The sequence below is a fragment of the Musca autumnalis genome, unplaced genomic scaffold (assembly GCF_047663935.1).
Source record: "Musca autumnalis isolate F117 unplaced genomic scaffold, ASM4766393v1 scaffold_5, whole genome shotgun sequence".
Classification (NCBI taxonomy): Eukaryota; Metazoa; Arthropoda; class Insecta; order Diptera; family Muscidae; genus Musca; species Musca autumnalis.
The window spans coordinates 198293332-198315617 of record NW_027412088.1 but is presented as its reverse complement, the minus strand read 5'-3'; the positions used below and the strand labels follow the sequence as shown (position 1 = coordinate 198315617).

At 37.3% G+C, this 22286-nt stretch overlaps 1 protein-coding gene across 3 annotated transcripts in view; it reads left to right on the top strand.

The window, feature by feature from the left end:
* LOC141387695 (uncharacterized) overlaps positions 1-22286 on the top strand; it is a 368768-nt gene that overhangs the window by 112381 nt on the left and 234101 nt on the right. For all 3 annotated transcript variants that reach the window (XM_073957765.1, XM_073957768.1, XM_073957766.1), the window contains one exon: positions 15877-16133. The gene's annotated coding sequence lies outside the window, so the exon portion shown is untranslated. The remainder of the gene's footprint in view (positions 1-15876; positions 16134-22286) is intronic.

Here is a 22286-nt window from a genome sequence, read left to right as displayed (position 1 = left end):
GATACTTTTTTACTTGTTATAGAATAACAAAGATCTTTCATTTGAATGCCAGAAGTCTTGCTATAGAAGATCAAAAGTCTTCCTATAGAAGAAGACCTTCCTATAGAAGACCAAAAGTCTTCCTATAGAAAACCAGGGACCTTCCTATAGAAGCCGGAGGTCTTCCTATGTAAGCCATGGGTCTTCTGTTAGAAGATATGGGGTCTTCTTATAGAAGATCTGGGGTATAGAAGATCAGAGGGCTGGCTACGGAGGACTTGAGGTCTTGATATTGAAGGACTGGGGTCTAGAAATGTTCCTATACAACACAGAAGTCTTTCCATAGAAGAGCACTGGCGTTCCAATTGATGAACCGTGGTCTTTCTTTTGAAAACCAGAGATCTTTCTGTTGAAGACCAGGGTATTAGAGGTCGCCTTTTAGAATGCCGTATGTCGGGAAAAGAGTTAAGATCTTCCTTTAGAAGACAAAAAATCTTGGTATAGAAAAGCAGAGTTATTCTTTTAGATGGTCAGAGGATTTTTTATTTAATATAACAGGACTTCTTGTTGAAACCAGTAGAATTCCTTTTTAACAACAGAGGTTTTCCTATAGAAGACTAGGCGTCTTATAGCTTACGAACAGAATATTTCTGACCAGAATGTTCCTGCTCTTTCTATACAACACCTTCATATGATTATGATTTTCTATAGAACGCCTAATATCTTCCTGTTGAAGACCAGAAGAATTCTTTATATCTTTTTGATGAAGAGTTTTTGCCCCATGAAGACCGGTTATTGATGTCCATTAATCTGTCTTTTAAATTCCAGAGGTGTGTCATTTGTCTTCCTATTGATGTTATTGATGTCCATTAATCTGTCTTTTAAATTCCAGAGGTGTGTCATTTGTCTTCCTATCGCGGTCTTTCTGTGGAAAACCATGGATCTTCCTGCAGGGAACTAGATGAAGATTGAAGACTATAGATCTTCGGATTAAAGGCCTGAAATTTTCTAATTTTAGATTAGACCAAAATATATTCCTATGACGTGAAGTTCTTTTCACAGATAACCATAAGTTCTTCTTAAAGAATGTCAACGTTTCTTCTAATAGAAAACTCATAGTGCTTCAAATAGAAGACAATACAATTTCTTATGAAAGACGAAAGAAATGTTTAATGAAAGAGCATATATCGAAGCTTTAATTGAGGTTGCACAGTAGAACTTTTTGGTGGAAGTAACGTTTAGAGACACATTCTAAATATATATGTAGTTATGTTTAGGGTCAAAAAATTGAAAACTGTGGCGTTTTAAAGATAACAAATATTTGGATTTATGGTAAAGCTTTTAAATGTTTCCAAAGAGGTATATTAAAAAATTAATTTCGGAAATCAAAAGCAGTTCAATTCACTTTTAAAGTTCGAAAATCTACAAGACTATTGCTCTGTTCCAGAACCTGCAAGATTTTAAGGCCTTGATGAATAAGAAGCCACGACGGTTGGCTTTGTTGCTTCGCTTCATTTCGGACATAATAAAAATAAAAAAATAAAGATTAAAAGGAACACCTAGCTCGAAATTGGTTTGACCTTTTTTATTCTTTTATTTTAATTGTGTCAGAAATGAAGCGAAAAAAAAACAAAAAAAAAAAAACATCCGCAGACGCTTCTTGTGTACCGAGGCCTTTACTATTTTTGAAATGTTGAAAATGTTTTCCTTTATAAATTTGGCAAGAAATTAAAAAAGTAAATTTTCGCTGGTTCGGGAACACATCACGATAGGCTGCTATTCAAAATATACGTATTTGCTTTGTTTGAATGTTATAATTCACCTTTTTGGGGTATTAGGTGCGTATAAGTGTTGTCAGTCTGTATACGCACCCATGGAATTAATGTTGCCTTGAACGTTTTGCGCTTATTTTTTCAAATGTATTTCTTTCACAAATTTATATTTCAGCGCCTTGATGCTTCTTGTAATCTTCAAAAAAAAATATATAACTACTAGCTGTACTGGAGAAATTTTCTAAATTTGTGGACTTGACATATTGACAGCATTACCTAAATATTTATATTGGCTTTTCTATAAATAATCTTCCTGACTTCAGAGTACATGCAGGCAACTTCCTTTGTTGTTTGTTCCATAAAAAGCATTACCATTAAGCTAATATAAATTGCTAAAAAATGTGCGCTTCCCTCATAATCTAAGACAAATGAATCTCAGCACAATGTGGCTGTAAAGTAAACATAAACAAACACTTGAAAATGGGCAAAAGGTCACTAAACAATGGGAAGGGAACTCATTACTCAATAAATCCCCTTACAGGAAAAAACATGCAAAACAAAGCCCCATTCGAAAGTAATGGAACAGCACAAAAGACAATGGAGCGAAATTGGCTTTTTAATGCTGCCATAGACTTCCTTTAGGTTTGCCACTTTTTGTGTCTACCACTTATTTCGGTTACACTTAAAGTATTAGACGGAAGTAAGGAAAAGTGAAGAGGGTGTTGAAAGGGACATTGTTACTGCCAACATAACAATAAGAACCACCATTAGTAACGCCATTGTTTTGTGGTCAACCAAAGCTCTGCTAGCTTTTATTTTGGTCTAAATGCTAAACAATGTTTTATTTTTCTTTTTTTGAAGGGAAACGGAAGTAAAAATATAACAAAGGGCAACACTGAGAACATAAAATCAAAACAAAAACACATCATTATTTATTCTAACAAACAATCAACAAAGACTCTTAGCCATCAAAAAGGACAAGTCGTAAAATTACGGCAACAATGTCGGCGGTCATAAATAAAAAATAAAGTTGGTATTTAATTCGGAGAGAGGGATGGCCAGTGTATTTTTTTATGGGTCGCCTTTTGTTTTCAAGGCTTCTTTTTTGATACAAAAATGTTTGGTATTCTTTGTAATTATTTTAACAACTTTTAAAAGGTAAACAATTTCGTTGAATACCTTGTCAGGAACCACGTAAAAAGTTGAGTCTACCTTTTACAGTGAACACCCATTAAGAGGTGCTTCCGGTCAAGTCCAATTGGCCGATTGCAATACAGGATTTTTTAAGTTCAGCACTACTAATTCGAAGAAACAGTTGTTTAAGGAATATGACCCGTAGTTTAGGTTTGATCATACAAGGCCATGAGTCCGTGTTCAATATATAGACTGCTCATATATTTATGTGTTACAAAATATATTAATTGTCCACATTTAAGAGTTTTCACTGTACTCGTTTTTATTAGTTAGTGACATTATTTAAAGACTCTAAAAGTTAGCTAAAAGTGACTTGAAGACAGAGTCATAAAATTGAGAGGAAAGCCCAGTAGTTACGCCAGTAAAAGCAATTAAAAATTGTTTGTTGAAGTGGGGGATAGGGGTGTTTGTTATCACAAATTTAATCACTTCTCCCCTTTCTTATAACCATAAACTCGTGTTTCCACTTGATAGACATCAAGGAACTTCTAGCAATATAAGGGGTTAATTTTTGGTGTTTAATTGACACCCTCAGTAGAAGTGAAAGGTAATTAAATATGAAAATTCTAAAGGCTTTTTAATATACTTTTATGAGACTTTAATTTGTCAATTATAGAGGCTGTGGTAATGCTATTAATTGGTGTTTTAAAGGCAGAGATACATTAACACCGAAAGGTGCCTCAACAAGGAAGCAATATTTCGTTGGTATGTGAGAAAATAAATATACGCACCAAGACAAATATGGAGTGGTTTTAAAAAATATTGATGCCGCACGGTGGTTCAGAAATGGATTTTCCTGGCCAAAAATCAAAATTGGGTTTTGTCAAAGATATTTAGTTTCTATATGGGATTCGATGGTAGACATATTGAAACTAAGGAGACCAAAAAATTAGGTAAACATATTGGGGTGCTCCTAAAGACAAACAAAGAAATTTTACGCTGTTTGCCTTTGGCAAACATTTCAAAATTATCTCACGGTATTGAATCAACTTTAAATGAATGAAGCTTATACGGATTCTGAAACTACAATGTTCATAAATGAAAAAAATCACAAAAAAAAAAAAACAAATCGCAGGAGTGCTTTTTAAAAAATCGCGTTCAAGGTTCACATATGTAGGGTTTTTTGTCTTTTCAGAATTTTGCTTGAAACCACAAGTCCAATCGAAATGGGATTAAGGAAAATATTGTAGCTGTGAAAATTCTCTATAAGATTGACCTTTATGATATTTTCGTAGGTTTTACCATTTTTGAGATATAAAGGTTCAAATTGGGACAATACATTGACTGTATCGCCTCCTTATAAAACAATGTCATGTACGGTGCGCCTTAACTAACTTTAAATAAGAACCGCTTACATCTGGGAAGCAACAATGTTCGTAGATGAGAAAAATGTTCATAAATGAGAAAAATCCATAAACAAGAAAAATATCGCTAAAGGGATTTTTAAATAAATCGCGGTCAAAGTTCACCTTTTTGTGAATTGTCCCACTTTGAACTTCTATATCTCAAAAATGATAAATTGTACGAAACTATCACAAAGAACAATATTGTAGAGAATTTTTACTGATACAAATTTAAAAAATCTAAAAAAACCTAAAAATGTACACTCTGACCGCGATTTATTTAAAATGCGCTCCGGCGATTTTTTGTTGTTTTTTGATTTTTCTTATCTATGAGCATTGTAGTTTCAGAATTCGCTTCCCAGGGGTAAACGCCTTCCATTTAAATTTGGTTTAGGAGCACCGTGATCTTCGAACAGGCCTTGAACAGCATTTAACCGAAAATTTGAACTTTTGCGAGCGAATTATCCCTCAAGTCCGATACAGACGTTCTTGGAACTAGATGTTTGGCGTCAAACCTTATACTCAGTTTTTAAACTATTGTGGTCATCAACTATTAACTTGAAGCACGCAGGGTTTTTATACCTCTTAGGCTATTATCTCAGTCTTAAAATAATATAACGATGTAAAACGATACGTCGGCGTCACAAAAAAAAAAAATAAAATAAATAAAAAATATGCGAGAGCTGTAGACCTCTCTGTAGGGAACTATCATGCATACTACTTCCCATAGAAGACCTGTAGGTCTCCCGATAGAAGGTCTATAGGTTTTCCCATAGTAGACTTGTAGGTGTTCCTATAGAAGACCTCAGTAGGTCTTCCTATAGTAGAGTTCTGGTCTTACAACAGAAAAACTCAGTATGTAAAACACCTTTAGGTCTTCCTATAGAAGATCTGTAGGTCTGCCTATAAATAACCTGTAGGTCAGCCTATAGAAGACCAGTAGATCTTGTAATGCACAAGCTCTTCCTATAGACAATAAGTAGCTCCTTTTATAGAAGACCTTTACGTCTTCGTATAGAAGACCAGCAGATTTTCCTATAGAAGACCTGTAGGTCATAATATTTGGGACCTGTAGGTCACCTCTAAGTCTCCTTATAAAAGACATTTAGGTCTTCCTAAAGAAGTCCACCAAGACTTCTTATAGAAGACCACTCGGTCTTCCTAATGAAGTTATCTAAATCTTACTACAGAACTTGGTCTTCATACAAAAGACCTGTAGGCAATTCTACAGGAAAACACTAGGACTTCCTAAAGAAATCCTCCTACTATCGAAGACTTCCAGGTCTTCCTAAAGACGACTTCTGGAACCTCTTATAGAAAACCTCATGGTCTTCTTATAGAAGACATATAGGTCTTCCTGTAGAAGGTCTTCCTACAGTAGAGCTCTTGGTTGTCCTACAGAAGACCTTTAAGTTTTTCTACGTAATAGCTCTAGGTTCTCTTATAACAGACCTCCAGATCCACCTAAAGAAAACTTCTAAGTCCGCCTAAAGAAGACTAGTAGGTTTTCTTATAGTATACCAGCAAGTCATCCTCTAGAAGACCAGACTCTATGTCCTTCAATAAAAGACTTCTAGATCTTCCTAAACACTTCTAAGTCTTACAGAAGAAGACTTCCAGGTTATCGTAAAGAATACTTCTACCTATAGAATACATCTAAGTCTTTTTATAGAAGACCTACAGGCTTACCCTTCCTAGAGAAGACCTCTTTATCATTCTGGAGAAGACCTCTAGGTCTTCGCACAGAAGACCACAAGGTTTTTCCACAGAAGACCACTAGCTCTTCTTATATTAAACCTTCAGATCGTATTTATATGACCTCTAAGTCTTCTTGAAGCAGACCTTTTCTTATCCAAGACCTCTAAGTCTTTCTATTGAAGACCTCTAGGTCTTCCCAGAGGAACTTCTAGGTCTTCCTAGATCAGACCTTTAGATCTTCCTTCAGAAGACCTATAGGTTTTATTCCAGAGGACCTTGTCTTCCTATAGAATACCTCCAGAATTTCTTGTCAAACATCACCAGATGTTTCCATAGATGATCACAAGGTCTTCGTATAGTGAAGGTATCCTATAAAAATCGACCTATAAAGCCACCTTGTTATTCTTATAGATGTCCAGAAGGTCGTTCTCTTCTTTTTATTACATAAGATATGCAAGTCTTCCTATAAATGTCTGTAAAATCTTCCTAAGGAAGACAGTAGGTCATCATATTAGTAGATCTTCATTTTGGACATCAGCAGAAGTGGTTTCTTTTGGTGACCAGCAGGTGAAAATCTCTTATAGAAGGTTAGTTGGTTGGCCTACAGAAATTCTATAGATCTTCCTTTAGAAGATCGGTTGGTCTTTTTATAGAAGACCACTAGGTTTGCTATACATTACCGGAAGGTCTTCCTATAAAGACCTGCCATACAATATGATATGTGGGGCTTCCTGTAGAAGTAAGTTATCCGATATAAGATCTAATAGGAAGGCCTATAGAGGGCCAGCAGGTTTTCCAATATACGCCCCTTTGTTCCCTCTATTGAAGAAAAGTATGTTTTCCTCCGGAGGACCGAAAGTCTTCTTACAGAAGACTAGAATGTCATAATACCACAAAGTCTTTCTATCTTTCTATAGAAATCCTGAATGTCTTTTTGTAGAAGTTTACCTGCAACTATCCTTCTTATGGAAGTATACATTTTTTAAAGTATAGATTTTTTCAAAGAAAATAGGTGAGTTTTCCCATGGAAACTCAGTCCTGGTTAGAGAAGCAATAGGTCTTTTCATAGATGAAAGGCCATCTCAATAGGTCGCCTCTAAAAGACTTTTCTTCTCATAGAAGATGAAAAAGATTTTCTCATAGCTAACCAATAGGTTCTCTCATAGAACACCAGGACCAATAGTTCTTCTCTTCTTAGTAAGATACTCGTATAATAATTCGTCTCATAGCAAACCAAAAAAATCTTTATGATCACTGCTTATTGGAGGGGTAATTAATCTTAAGTTAGATTACTAAAACGTCCTCTCATATAAAGCCAGAAGATATTCTCATAGAGGATAATTCTGCTCGTAGAAATTCAATTAGTGTAGTTATAGATAACCATCGGATGAGAGAAGAGCAAAAGGTGTTCTCATCAAAATCGTCAGATAGATTCTCTAATATATATTCAAGAAATGTTTACATAGAAGAACAAAAATTCTTCTTATGTAGGCCCAAAACACTAATCGTTTAATGTTTTTAATGCTTATATGAAGGTCAAATGCTCTTTTAATTAAATTTTTCATAGAAATCCAAGTGATCTCAAAAAAGTCCTAGCGGTTGTCTCATAAAAGTGTTTCTACTTATAGAAGTCTAATAAGCGTTCCTATTTAAGGCCATAGGGTTATGTTATAGAAGGAAAATAGCACTTCTCTTTAAGAAGACCAGTGGGTCTTGCCTTCCAAAAGAAGTCTTATAGGTCTCTTATTATAGTTCACGGGTCTTTTCATTGAATAGTTCTTACTGAAGACCAAAATAGGCCTTCTTAATTAGAGTAGGACAATTACAGGAGTTTCATATATTTTTAGCAATCATTTGAATAACAACAAATTTCCACGCTTGTTTTTCCGCTAGTTTTCAGAAAACTATTTTTTAAGGATCCACTTATTTAGCTCTGCATACTCTTTACAAATTTTGTTAAAAATTCACTGTAATAAGTCTGCTAATAATTTTTAAATTATTTAAAAATTAAAAAAATGTAAATAAGGGGACCCACAATGCGTATAAGTAGTGACAACACTTATACGCTCTAATATACCCAAACAACCTCACATGTTTAAAATTCCTAAAACAACTCCCTTATTTGAAATTTATACTTATTTGCAATACAATTATTTAATGCATATATGAGCTTTCCCATATATTTGCACAAATATAACTTCGGGCACTATTTGATCTACACCAAAACTGCATATAAACCTCAATAACTGTGACAACTAAATTGCGAAAATAATTCGATCTAAAGCCCACATAATAGCGTACAAATAATTCATATAAATCATTTTTAATACAATTGACTAACTAAGCTCTGCATAATGCACAATGCTTAGCCGTAAGGCCTTCTGGTTAGCTATGTATCTACGCACTTAATTAAATTGGGAATATTTGTTGCAAACTATTCAAATCATTTTACCACATATATACATATACATATGTATGTATGTGTGTACACCAGAAATGTGGCATATCTTTTGTGGAAATGCAATGCAGAACAAAATAAAAATGCTTTGTTTTGATTTTGACCCTAAAAATCATGATCGCCATCATCATCATCACTGAGAACATGCGGCTAATATGCAATTAAATGCTGCGTATTAATTAAAAATGCAGAAACAGAAATGTGTTTAGCCACAGGCTAACATACGTATGTATCACACACAAACACAACGTAACACTACATACAGGCAAGCAATTTGAATACGAACTCTTTTTGAAAATGATTTTTTTTTCTGTTTTACATTTGTGTTTGGAAAAGTTTTAGTTTCTGTGAGTAGCCAAATAATATTTTGCGTGTTAAATCATTCACATAATTAAAATGTGATTCAAGTGAAACAACTAAAACTCCAATTGGAAACTCTCAATTTTGAGTTTCAAACAAAAGCAACGACATGGATACAAATAACAAATTTGCTTCATTAAAGTGGTTTTGGCCAGAAACCATTAAAATGCGAAATATTTGCGTAGCAAAGACAGTTGCAGAGAACTTCTGGGCGTATACATGTTGACAGAACGTATACGCCTAGAATATACAACTTAAAAAGGGTCTCTATCGCTTAAGAAAGATCATAGGGAACTTCTGTTTTCCGTAGAACACCTCAAGAGGTCTTTTGTGGCTTCAGTATACCTCAAATGGTCAGACCCCATTATAATGCGAAATATTTGTGGAGTTAAGACAGCGAAAGGGCTAAATAGGGTACTTGTTTGGATTCTAGAGAACATCTGGGCGTATACAATTGTGTCAAAACGTATACGTCTATAATATAAAGCCTAAAAGGTCTGTTATCGCTTAAGAGAGCTCAAAGAGGTCTTCTGTGTCCTGAACAACACTGCAAGAGGTCTTTTGTCGCTTCGGAAGACTTCAAGAAGCCTTATATTTGTTGAAGAAGATTTAAAAAAGTCTTCTGCTGCCTATAAATGACTTCAGGAGGTCTTATGAAGCCGAAGAAAACTCATGGATGTTTTCTGTCTCCTGAAGGAGGACTTCTGTTGCCTAATGTCGGCCTCAAGAGGTCTCAAGAGCTGAAAAATCTCATAAATGTTTTCTTTCTTCTGAAGGAGGACTCAAGAATACTTCTGTTGCCTAATGTCGGCCTCAAGAAGAAGACTTCTTCAGTCGCTTCAAAGGTTCCGAGTGGTCTTCTCCTGAAGAACATCTCAAAAAATATTTTGCTACTTAAAAAATTCTTCAAGAGGTCTTATGTAGCCGAAGAAAATTCCTAGGGGTCCTCTGCCTTCTGAAGGAAAGACGACCTTTTATTGTTGCTTAAAGAAGACATTTTCAGTCTCTTCAGAAAATTCCTAAAGGTCTTCTCTTCTGAAGAAGATCTCAGGAAGTCTTCAGCTGCCTATAGCTGATATTTTGTTGCCGATAGAAGACTCCTTCTGTTGCCTATAGAAAACTTTGGTAGGTCTTCTGTCTCCCGAAATAGTTCTTAAGAAGTATACTGTGTCCTATTGAAGACCTTTCATGTCGCTTAGGAAGACTTCAAGACGACTTCCGTCGTCATAAACTCATAGATGTTTTCTGTCTTCTGAAGGAGGACTCAAGAAGACTTCTGTTGCCTACTGTCGGCCTCAAGAAGAAGACTTCTGCAGTCGCTTCAAAGGTTCCGAGAGGTCTTCTCCTGAAGAACATATCAAGAAGTTTTTTGCTACTTATAAAATTCTTCAAGAGGTCTTATGTTGCGGAAGAAAATTCATAGGAGTCCTCTGCCTTGTGAAGGAAAGACGACCTCTTATTGTTGACCTCTATTTGTTGCTTAAAGAAGACTTTTTAAGTTTCTTCAGAAAATTCCAAAAGGTCTTCTCTTCTGAAGAAGATCTTAGGAAGTCTTCAGCTGCCTACAACTGATATTTTGTTGCCGATAGAAAACATTTTCTGTTGCCTATAGAAAACTTTGAGAGGTCTTCTGTCTCCTGAAATAGTTCTTAAGATGTATTCTGTGTCCTATTGAAGACCTTTCATGTCGCTTACGAAGACTTCAAGGCGACTTCTGTCTCCGGGAAGACCTCTACTGTTGTTTAACGAGAACTCTGTTGCTTAAGAAGTCCTCAAAAGGTCTTCTGTCACCTAAGAAAGTTCCTAGAGGTCTTCTGTCTCCCTAGGAGGATATCAAGTGATCTACTGTTGCCTAAAGAATACTTCTGCTATCGTTTCAAAAGACACTTCTTTTTTCTAAGAGTGGCATCAAGAAATTTCTGTTTCCAATGGGTGGCATCAAATGATCTTCTGTTACATGTAGCAGTCCCAAAGTTGTTCTTTTGCATATAGAAGGGGTCAAGAGGTCTTTCTTGCCTAAAAAATACGTTAAGACGTCTGTTTTGCTTCCAAACCCTGTTTTTTATGGGAACCTTCTATAAGTCTTCTGTTGTCCATAGACGACCTCAAGTGGTTTACTGTTGCCTATAGAAGACATCAGAAGGTCGGCTGTTACCTATATAAGACCTCAAGAAGTCTTCTGTTGTATATAGAAGACCTCCACCTTTTCCTTTGGTGGACCTAAAGAAGTCTTCTGTTTTTTATTTGTGTCTTCAAGAGGTTTTTTATTGTCTATGGCTGGCCTCAAGACGTATTCTGTTACATGTAGCAGACAGCAAAGTCTTCTTTTACATATAGAAGAGGTTACGTAAGAAGACTTCAATGCGTCTGATTTTGCCTAAAGAAATCTTCTTCTGTTTTCTATGTGGGGCCTAAAGAGGTCTTCTGCCTATAGAAGATATCAAAAGGTATCCTCATAGAAGAAGGCTTCAAGACGCCTGCTGTTGCACATAGAAGACTTCAAGAAGTCTCCGGTTGTTTATAGAAGACCTCAAGAAATCTTCTGTTTTTATGGGAAGACACATGCCTATAGAAGACCTCTAGAGCCCTCCTCATAGAAGAAAGCTTCAATACGTCTGCTGTTGCTTATAGAAGACTTCAAGAAGTCTTCAGTTTTTTATGGAAAGCCACAAGAGGTTGTCTGTTGCCTATTGAAGAGCTCTAGAGCCCTTCTGTTTTCTATGGGAGGCCTCAAGATGTCTTCTGTTTTCTATGGATGACCTCAGAAGATTTTCTGTGTTCTATGGGTGCCCTCAATAGGTCTTCTGTTGCATATAGAACAGATCAAGAGGTCCACTTTTGCTTAAAGAAGACTTTAAGATGCCTATAGGTTTAGGATGCGCAGCTGCCGTGCTGGCAGCCACTCCACTCGGAGACCTTGAGGTCAAGATACCTTTTGTTGCCTATAGAAGACCTCAAGAGGTATCTGTTACATTTAGATGACCTCAATAGGTCTTCTGTTTTTTTATGGGAGGCTTCAAGAGATCTTCTTTGTTCGATGCATGACCTCAATAGGATTTTTGGTTTACTGTGGCCGCCTACAGAAAACTCAAGAGATATTCTGTGGCCCATAGAGATCTTTTGTCACCTATGGAAAGTAACATCTGAGCCCATAGAAGACCACTTGAGCTCTATTGTCTACGGTGGACTTCAGGAAGTATTCTGTCGCCTATGAAATACTTCAAAAAGTGTTCTGTCACCTATAGAAAATCTCAAGGGGTTTTTTGTCGCGAATTAATGACTTCAATAGGTCTTTTGTAGACTTTAAAAAAACTTAAGAGGTCTTCGGTAGTATATGCATGTCTTCAAAATGTGTTCCGTCACCTGGAGTTGACCTTTAGTGGTCTTCTGCCGCTATTAGGAAACTTCAGGAAGATTTCTGTTGGCTGACGAGAACCTCAAGAGGTTGTCTGTCTATAAAAGAGCGAAATATGTCTTCTGTCGCATATGGAGGACTTCAATAGGTCTTCAGGAAATATTCTGTCGCCTATGAAATACTTCAAAAGGTGTTCTATCACCTACAGAAAATCTCAAGTGATCTTCTGTCGCGAATGCATGACTTATAGGTCTTTTTTTAGACTTTAGAAAAACTTAAGAGGTCTTCGGTAGTATATGGAAGACCTCAAAATGTGTTCTGTCGTCTGGAGTTGACCTCTAATGACCTTCTGTCGCTATTAGGAAACCCCAGGAAGTTTTCTGTTGGCTGACGAAAACCTCAAGAGGTCTTCTGTCTATAAAAGAGCGAAATATGTCTTCTGTCGCATATGGAGGACTTCAATAGGTCTTCAGGAAATATTCTGTCGCCTATGAAATACTTCAAAAGGTGTTCTATCACCTACAGAAAATCTCAAGTGATCTTCTGTCGCGAATGCATGACTTCAATAGGTCTTTTTTTAGACTTTAGAAAAACTTAAGAGGTCTTCGGTAGTATATGGAAGACCTCAAAATGTGTTCTGTCGTCTGGAGTTGACCTCTAATGACCTTCTGTCGCTATTAGGAAACCCCAGGAAGTTTTCTGTTGGCTGACGAAAACCTCAAGAGGTCTTCTGTCTATAAAAGAGCGAAATATGTATTTTATCGCATATGGAGGACTTCAATAGGTCTTCTTCCGCCCATAGAGTATTTTAAGCGGTATTCATTCGGCCAAGGAAGGCAACATAGGTCTTCCGTCGGCCAAAAAATACCTCAAGAGGTCCGGCATCGCCTCTAGAAGAGCTAAAGAAGTCTTTATTCGTATTTAGAAGACCTCAAGAGATTTTCTGTCGTCCAAAGAAGACTTCGAGAGGTCTTCGGTTGCCTTTAGAAGATAACAAAAGGTCTTGTGTAGCTTATAGAAGACCTCAAGAGACAATATGGTACCTATGGAAGACCTTAATATGCCCTGTGTCGCCCATACAAGAGCCCAGGAGGTCTCCTGTCGTCTATAGGAAAGCCAGCGGGTCTTCTGTTGCCTGTTGAAGACCTCGAAAGGTCTGATATCGCTGGTAGAAGACCACAGGAGGTCGTTTGTCGCCCAAAAAAGACCTGAAAACGTTGTCAGTCGCCAGCAGAAGTCCAAAAGAGGTCACCTATTACCCATAGGACATGAAGACTCTTAGAGGTGTTTCGTTGGCTTTAGAAGGTATCTAAAGTTCTTCTGTCGCTTTTAGAAGACTTTCGAATGCCTTGTATCTTTTATAGAACACCTCCGGAGGCTTTCTGTTGTCCATGTAAGACCACAAGAGTTTTTCTCTTTCGTAAAGAGGCCTCTGCTTGCCTCAAGAGACCCTCTGTTGCATATGGAAAACATCAAGGCATGTTTTTTCGTCCATGAAAGACACAAGAGGACTCCTGTGGCATGTTGAAGAAACAAGAGGTCTTCTGTTGGTATTAGAAGGCGTAAAAGAATATTGTGTCGCCAGTAGAAGACCTTAAAAGGTTGTCTGTCGCCAGCAGAAGTTCAAAAGAGGTCGCCTATTACCCATAGCACATGAAGACACTTAGAGGTGTCTAAAGTTCTTCGGTCGCTTGTAGAAGACCTCCAAATGCCTTGCATCGTTTGTAGAAGACCTCCGGAGGTCTTCTGTCGTCTATGTAAGACCATAAGACCTTTTCTGTTTCATATAGAGGCCTCTTCTTGCCTCAAGAGACCCTCTGTTGCATTTGGAAAACATCAAGGCATGTTTTTTCGCCCATGCAAGACACAAGAGGACTCCCGTGGCCTGTTGAAGACCCAAGAGGTCTTCTGTTGGTATTAGAAGGCCTAAAAGAATATTGTGTTGCCAGTAGAAGACCTTAAACGACCTATAATGTCTTGTATCGCTTTTAAAATACCACACTTGGTTGTCTGTCTCAAAAAAAAAGACCTCAAGAGGTGTTCTGTCGCCAGCAGAAGACCAAAGGAGGTCGCCTGTCTGCCATAAAAGATGTCGTGAGGTCTTCTGTCTCCCAAGGAAGACCTCAAGAGATCTTCTGTCGCCTATTTAAGACCTGTAGATTGCTGATGACACAGAGAGGGCTTTCGTTGGCATTAGAAAGTTGTCCAGAGATCTTCAGTCGCTTGTAGAAGACCTCAGAAGGTCTTGTATTAGTTATAGAAGATCTCAGGAGGTCGTCTGTCTCTGAAAAAGACCTCAAGGGGTTGTATGTCGCCAGCAGAAGTCCAAAAGAAATAATCTACTACCCATATATCCAAGATGTCTCCCGTGACCTTCTGAAGATCCTTAGAGGTGTTCCGTTTGCATTAGAGGGCGTCTAGAGTTCTTCTGTCACCTGTAGGAGACTTCAGAAGGCCTTGTATCGCTTATAAAAGATCCTGTAGGCGACAGAAGGCCTATAAGAGATCTTCGGTTGTCTATAGAGGCCTCTTTTTGCCTCAAGAGGTGTTTCGTTGGCATTAGAGGGCGTCTAAAGTTCATCTGACGCCTGTAGGAGACCTCAGAAGGGCTTGTGTCGCTTGTAAAAGACCTCTGTAGGCGACAGAAGGCCTATAAGAGATCTTCTGTTGTCTATAGGGGGATCTTCTTGCCTCAAGAAACCCTTTGTTGCATATTGAGAACATCAATGTATTTTTGTCGTCCATAGAGGACGTCATCATTTGAATAAAGATCTTCTGCCGCCCATGGATGACGCAAGAGCGCTGCTGTGACCTGTGGAAAACCCGAGAGTTCTTCTGTTGTCATTAGAGGGCGCCAAGATGTCTTCGGTCACCATAAAAAGATCTCAACAGAGTCATATGTAGCAAGTAGAAACCTCCAAACATCTTGTATCCTTGTAGGAGAGATCAGGAGGTCCAAAGAAGTCTTCTGTCTTATATTGAAGGCACCAACTGGTCTTCTAGAAACCACCAACAATTCTTCTGTCGGCTATGGAAGACTTCATGAAGTCTCCTGTCTATCAAAGAAGATCTTCTTGTTGTTTATAGAAAGCCTTAAGAAGTCTCCAGTAGCCCATAAAAGATTTTGAGAGTCATTTTGTTGTCTACGGAATACCTTAAGTGGTCTTTTCGAGGTTATAGGAGACCTCATGAGAAATCTTCAGAAGATCTTCTGTTGCTTATAGAAAGCCTTAAGAAGTCTCCAGTCGCCCATAAAAGATTTTGAGAGTCATTTTGTCGTCTATGGAATACCTTAAGTGGTCTTTTGGAGGTTATAGAAGACCTCACCAGTTTTTGTTTTGTCGCCTTGAAAAAAAACTCCAAAATGTCTTCGTTCGCCTACAAAATGCCTCAAAAATCTTCTGTTCTGTTGTCTCAAAGAGTATATTAAGGCGTATGACTGTTGTCGGTACTAATACGCCCCACTCCCATATGGAAAAGATTTAAGCGAAATAAATTCTCTTTTACTCAACATTACTGCAAAATTGCTTTTGATTTCCTCATTTGTTGAACTTAAGTCGTATTTCCCCAAGTTGTATTTAACCTTAGCGTACATACATAAATATGTATGTACATATTTTGTTCTCACTTCCTGTAAGACCTGTATTTAATGTTGACAACAATTTGTTATTTAACATGTGTTCTTATTATTTTTATTGTTGTTTTTCTTCTTTGCAGAATAATTTATTAATTACCATCACTGCGGACACTTGTGAAAATATCACAAACAGACACCAACTTAAATTGTGGAGACATTTCTGTGTGTGTGTGCGTGCGTTGCTGTGACTGGACACGTGTAAACAAGTTACTTGGCCACTGTGGACAAAGTGGTTGATGTTGTTTGCCTTTTGGTTGTTGGTTCGTTTTCACGTAACGAGAACATCAACATCGACACTGCCATCAGCTACCGCATCATTATCAGGATATAAGTATAAGTAAGTGGTGATTTTGTTGTTGTTTCGAGTTTTTCTGTTTTTCATGTAAAAATCATTAACATTTCAATTAAATCATGTAACGAACGACAACAACAACTGGGTAAATATTAACATCAGCTCCCGTACTGCTGTTGTTAAATCAGCCTCCGGAGAGAATAAGCTTGCCGTATTGCCGTGAGCACACGTGCTTCGATGGTATTTGGGGTGTAAATGGTGGGCATTAATACCAATTCTTAACTTTATAATTAATTATGCCGACTAGGGGCGTCAGTTGGCTGCAGTAGGAAAAATGGTTGTGGCAGTCGACTGAGCTGGAAGCACTAACAGCACATTTAAACACCTGGAAAAATTTTATGTTTTTTTTTAGTTAAGAGACTCCAATGAATTCGTATAACGAAAGCTGTAAACCTCAATGTCAGCGTTAAAATATTAAGCTTCGTAAAATGATTTATTGATGTTGTCTAAATCATTGAAATAGAAATGTTGAAGGTTTTTCGTATCACTGAAAGTTATTTTAGGAATAATGTAAGGTGTAAAGGAGAGAGAGAGAATTTTGTTATGTCTTCATGACATTTTTCACATCATCATTCATTCATGGGTCACGTTTAAACGGGATTTCTATGCTCGATTACCTTTTGTTTGATTACGCTAAGCGTTGAGTAGCTTTGCCTAAATATTTTTTCATTCTTAAAATGTGAGTTATACCTTGGTGTCCCATGATGAGTATGTCATCAGGGAAGTTAAGATCTGGAAGAAAAACAATAAAAGCAGAGAATACCTTCATTCACTTAGACATCATTCGTATTCCCAATGCAGTCATTGTTCATTTTCTTAGCGTTTTTTCTCTTGAAGGCCACGGTCATCCCATACCATATTCAGAATTTTTTCGTTGATATACACTCGAGAAAAAGCCCGCGATGAACTCATTAACAAGACATGGTTACGAACTTGTTGTTTTGAATTTTCGTGTCTTTTGAAATCAAATACGTGTAAAAATTCCCTATGTCGCCTACAGAGAAAGTCAAGGGGTTTTCTTTGGCCTATAAAATAGCGCAAAAGTTCCACTTTCTATAGCAGGCTTTACGAGGTCTGCTGTCGCTTAAGAAGTCTTCAAAAGCTATTGCCTTGTTTTTAGGGTACCTCAAATGGCCTTTAAATGCCGAAATTGGACTTCAAGAGGTCTTCTGCAACCTATACCAGACCGCAGGAGGAGTTCTACTGCCCATGGAATACCTTAAGAAGGCTTTTGCCTAAAATAGATCTCAAGCGGTAATTTGTTGCCTTCCGACGACTTCTACAGGTCTTCTGTTGTGTACCTAGTAGAAGTTTAAAGGTGTTTTGTCGCATATAGGTGTCCTCGATTGGTATTATCTTGCCTATGCAAATATCTGCTAAGTTCCTCTGTATATAGAAGACTTTAAGGAGTCTACTATCGCTAAAGAAGTCTTCAAAAGTTATTGTGTTCTTTAGAGAATACCTCAAAAGACCTTTAAATGCCCAAATTAGGCTTCAAGAGGTCTTGGGTAGCCAGTTATGCTACCTATTTAAGATTTTGACATGTCTCTTGATGCCTATAGAAAACCTCTAGAGGTCTCATGATCAACAGAACGGACTTCTTTTGCTTATAGAAAACCGCAAGTGGTTTTTTATGGGTCTTTTGTCGCCTATAGAAGTCCACAATTAGTTCTATCTTGCCTATGGGAATATCTCCACAGTTCCTCTGTATATAGAAGACCTTCAGATGTCCACTGTCACTTAAGAAGGCTTCAAAAATTATTGTAGGTTTTTAAATGCCGAAATTAGACTTCCAGAGGTCTCCTATGAACGACCTCAAGAAAACTTCTGCCTAAAACGGTCTTCTGTTATGTACGAAAGAGCTCAAAAGAATTTATTTTACTTATAGAAGACTGCAAGAGTTCTATAGAGAACCTCCAGAGGTTTCAATATCACAAACGGTCTTATGTTGCCAACAGAAGTCCTTTTTTACTTATAGAATGCTTCAAAAGGTTTTCAGTTGCATACAAAACACATCAATTGGAATTTTGTTGTCTAAGTGAAATCGCAAGATATCGTCTGATCTCTATAGGAGACATTTAAGGGTTATTTGTCGCATATAGAATATCTCAAGAGGGTCTTTTGTATTTAAAAGATGTCAAAAGGTCTTCGGTTGACTTTGGAAGAACTAAAGAGAACTTATATTCTCTATAGAAGACAACTAAAGGGTCTTACATCTGTAGAAGGCTTCAAGAGATCTTCTGTTGCATATAGTAGACATCAGGACGGGCTGTTATCTTTAAAGCAAGCAAAGAGTTCTGTTGTCGCCTATAGAAAACCTCTAGAGGCCACCTAAAAAAGAGTTTAAGGGGTCTTCTGTTTACCAGAGAATATCTTTTCTTCTGTAGTTTATGGAAAACTTTATTAAATGTACTGCCACCCATAGAAGACCTAAAGGGACTTTCTGTCGCCCTGGGAATTGAAGTTGTATTCTATATCCTATAGAAGGCTTTAAGAGATTTATTTTTATAAGGAACTGCTTCGAAAATATGGCAGCTTCCGCTGGTGAAAACGAACTGGTTTGACTGTCGAAAAAGACCGAGTGTTGTGAAAACTATCATCAATTCCTCCCGAGTTAGAAAATTTCATTCAAATCGAAACTTTATTTACAAAACATGGAAAACGTTACGTATACATTTCGACAAGAGTTATACATTCAGAGGTACAATTTCAACCTCAAATGTTGCATTTCGTTTAGAATTCTGTCTATAAACCTGCTCCTTAGGAGGTTTTTGTCTCAGAAGTCTCAGGAAGACCTCAAGTGGTAGGAAGTAAAAAGTGCTCTGTCTTCTAGAAATCTTCTCAAGTTGTCTTCTGTCTCAGAAGTCTATATGAGACATCAAAAAGTTTTCTGTCTCCAAAGGAAGACCTCGAAGCCGCTTCCGTCCCATCTAAGTAACCTCTAAAGGGTTTCTGTCTGGTTGGTCTGACTGGTTTGACTGTCGAAATAGACTAAGTGTTGTGAAAATTGTCATCAATCCCTCCCGAATTAGAAAATTTCATTCAAATCAAAACTTTATTTACAAAACATGGAAAACACTACTTATACTTTTCGACAAGAGTTATACATTCAGAGGTACAATTTCAAACCCCAAATATTTCATTTCGTTTAGAATTCTGTCATAAACCTCCTCTTGAGGAGGTTTTCTGTCTCAGAAGCCTCAAGACCTCAAGTGGTAGGAAGTAAAAGGTGTTCTGTCTGCTAAAATCTTCTCAAGGGGTCCTCTGTCTCAGAAGCCTATATCAGACATAAAAAAGTTTTCTGTCGCCAAAAGAAGACCTCGAAGCCGGCTCCGTCCCATCTAAGTAACCTCAAAAAGGTTTCTGTCTTCTATAAAATACCTCAAAGGGTCTTCCTTTCACCTTTAAAAATTTTCTCAAAAATACTTTTTTACAAGGCAAGGACAACTTGACGTATACGTTGTCACAGCAGTTATACGCCCAAAGGGTTCGCTTTAAAAATACTATTTATAAAAGGTCTTTTTCGGCCATAGGGGGCCTCAAATGGTCTTTCGTCGCCCTAAAAAGATCTTTAGAGGTCCTCTGTCTCAGAAGACCAAAGGAGATCTCAAATGGTTTGCTGTCGCTGAAGGAACCCTTGAAGTCTTCTCTGTCCCGTTTAAGGAACCTCAAAATGTTTTCTGTCTTCTCTAAAAGACCTCAAAAGGTCTTCCTTTTACCTTTAAAAACTCAACTGATCTCTGTCAACCTCTGTAAAAGAACCTTTCACAAAAATACTTTTTTCAATGCAAGGACAACATGACATATACGTTGTCACAGCAGTTCTACGACCAAAGGGCTCGCTTTTAAAAGACAATTTATAAAAGGTCTTTTTTCGGCCATAGGGGACCTCAAATGGTCTTTCGTCGACCTAAAAATATGTCAAGTGGTCATTTGTCTCAGAAGCCCATATGAGCCCTCAAATGGTTTTCTCTCGCCTAAGGAAGACCTCGAAGCCGCCCCTCTAGGGAACCTTTCACCTTTAGAACTCTCAACTGATCTCTGTCACCTTCCGTTAGTTCCAACAGAGAACCTTTGACAATAATAATTTTTTACAAGGCAATGCAAAGACAGTTATACGCCAAATGCTTCGCTTTAAAAAGACAATTTATAAAAGGTCCCTTTTTCGGCTATAGGGGGCCTCAATCGTCTTTCCTTGCCCTAAAAAGATCTAGAGATGTCCTCTGCCTCAGAAGACCAAAGGAGATCTCGAATGGTTTTCTGTCGCCAAAGCAAGACCTCGAAGCCTCCTCTGTCCCATATAAGTAACCTCAAAAGGTTTTCTGTCTTCTGTAAAAGACCTCGACAGATCTTAAAGATGTTAATATCATAAGAAGACGTTTTCCGAGGTGCTATTTCAAAACAATTTCTTCAAGAGTCTATAAAATGTAGATCAAGTGGCTACTGCTCCAAGTCGTAAATATTTTAAGAATATTTTATTCAAGCGAAAACAGATCACAATACGTTTAAGTTCCAAAGGGTTACTTTCGACAAACAAGAAATGGGTCTGTTCCATTCATTTTTGCTAACACCCTTAACTAAGCTTCAGTTTTACTACAATCTTTGTGTTGAAAAGGGGAAATTACAAAAATGTCTTACATTGGGACAGCATTGCGTATAAGTGGTGACAGCAATTATACGTCCAGGCGGTCTTTTTAAGTACGCAAATATGTCAGAACTAGATTTTTGATGGGTTGAGAATATTTTAAAGTGTTTAAAGCATTAATTTCTAAAGAAGATTTCGTTCCGGAGTGATTTCCAAACCATTAACCGCGAATTTCCTACAGGGAATTTGTAAATAAGATTTTCAAAAGAAGCCTATACATTTTCAAGCCTTTGTGGTGACAAGCTTTTAAATCACTTGGAAGGAATGTTTTTTTTTTTATTCGTCGTTGCTTGCATCCTTATCGAATTTCCCTCAAACAAATCACAAGATGTTGATTTTTTTAAATATCTTGTTCACGGCCCAACATTCCATTTACGTGGAATAGAGAATTTCCGAAATAAGACTTATTTCAAGGGCAAAAATGGCAAGAGTACCGGAATTCTTTAACTAGATATTCACTAAGGACCAAAATACAACAAGACGTGGATTTCTCAAGAAACGGCTGTCATTATTCATAATGAGATTTTATTTCGAGAATTGGAAGACTGGAGTGTGTCAATCCTTTTTGAATGATTGATATTAATAGCTACCTAGATATCTTAAGAACATTTTTCCAAAGTCAATACATGAATTTTGTTTGAAGTATCTTTTTAGGGCCCAACATTATTATATAGAACTTCTATTCTGACTTTCATTAAACAATTTTCTACGATCTGTCCAAGATTATCCCTTGTTACTTACGATAAAAGCGAACTCCATAAATATGATTTATTTTTGTTTCAAATTGGTAAATTTGCGAATTTTTGTTATTCGGCTTACTGATGACGTATACGTACCGACAACATTTATACGCCCAGACGTTCCACGAATTTAATTTATCAGGGCGATAGAATCAGGTTTTTATACCCTCCACCATAGTATGGTGGGTATAATTAAATTTGTCATTTCGTTTGTAACACATCGAAATATTCATAGGAGACCATATAAAGTATATATATTCTTGATCAGGGTAAATTTCTAAGTCGATATAACCATGTCCGTATCTCCGTCCGTCTGTTGAAATCAAGATACATCTCGCAATTTTTAAGATAGATCTTTGTAATTTGGTATAGAAGTTTCTATTACTCCTAGGATGTTTGGTATTGCAAACGTATATCACGTTTTGATATAGTCACCATAGAACGGTACCACCCGATTTTCGCTATTTTGAAAGTTTTAGCCTAATTATCACACCGAAATGGCTGAAAGTTAGTACATAGTCTTCGTTGGGGGTATAAAACTATCCTGTAGAAATTCGTCGGTATATGTCCACGGTATAGGTCCATAGCCCCCATAGAACGGTACCTCCCGACTTTCGGAAACTTTCCACCGAAATGGAAACTTGGTATTTGCTCTTCATTTGAGGTATTAAACGTTCCATATGAAATTTGTCGGTATATGTCCACGCCTTAAATAGCTCCTATAGAACGGTACCTCCCTGTTTCCCGCATTTT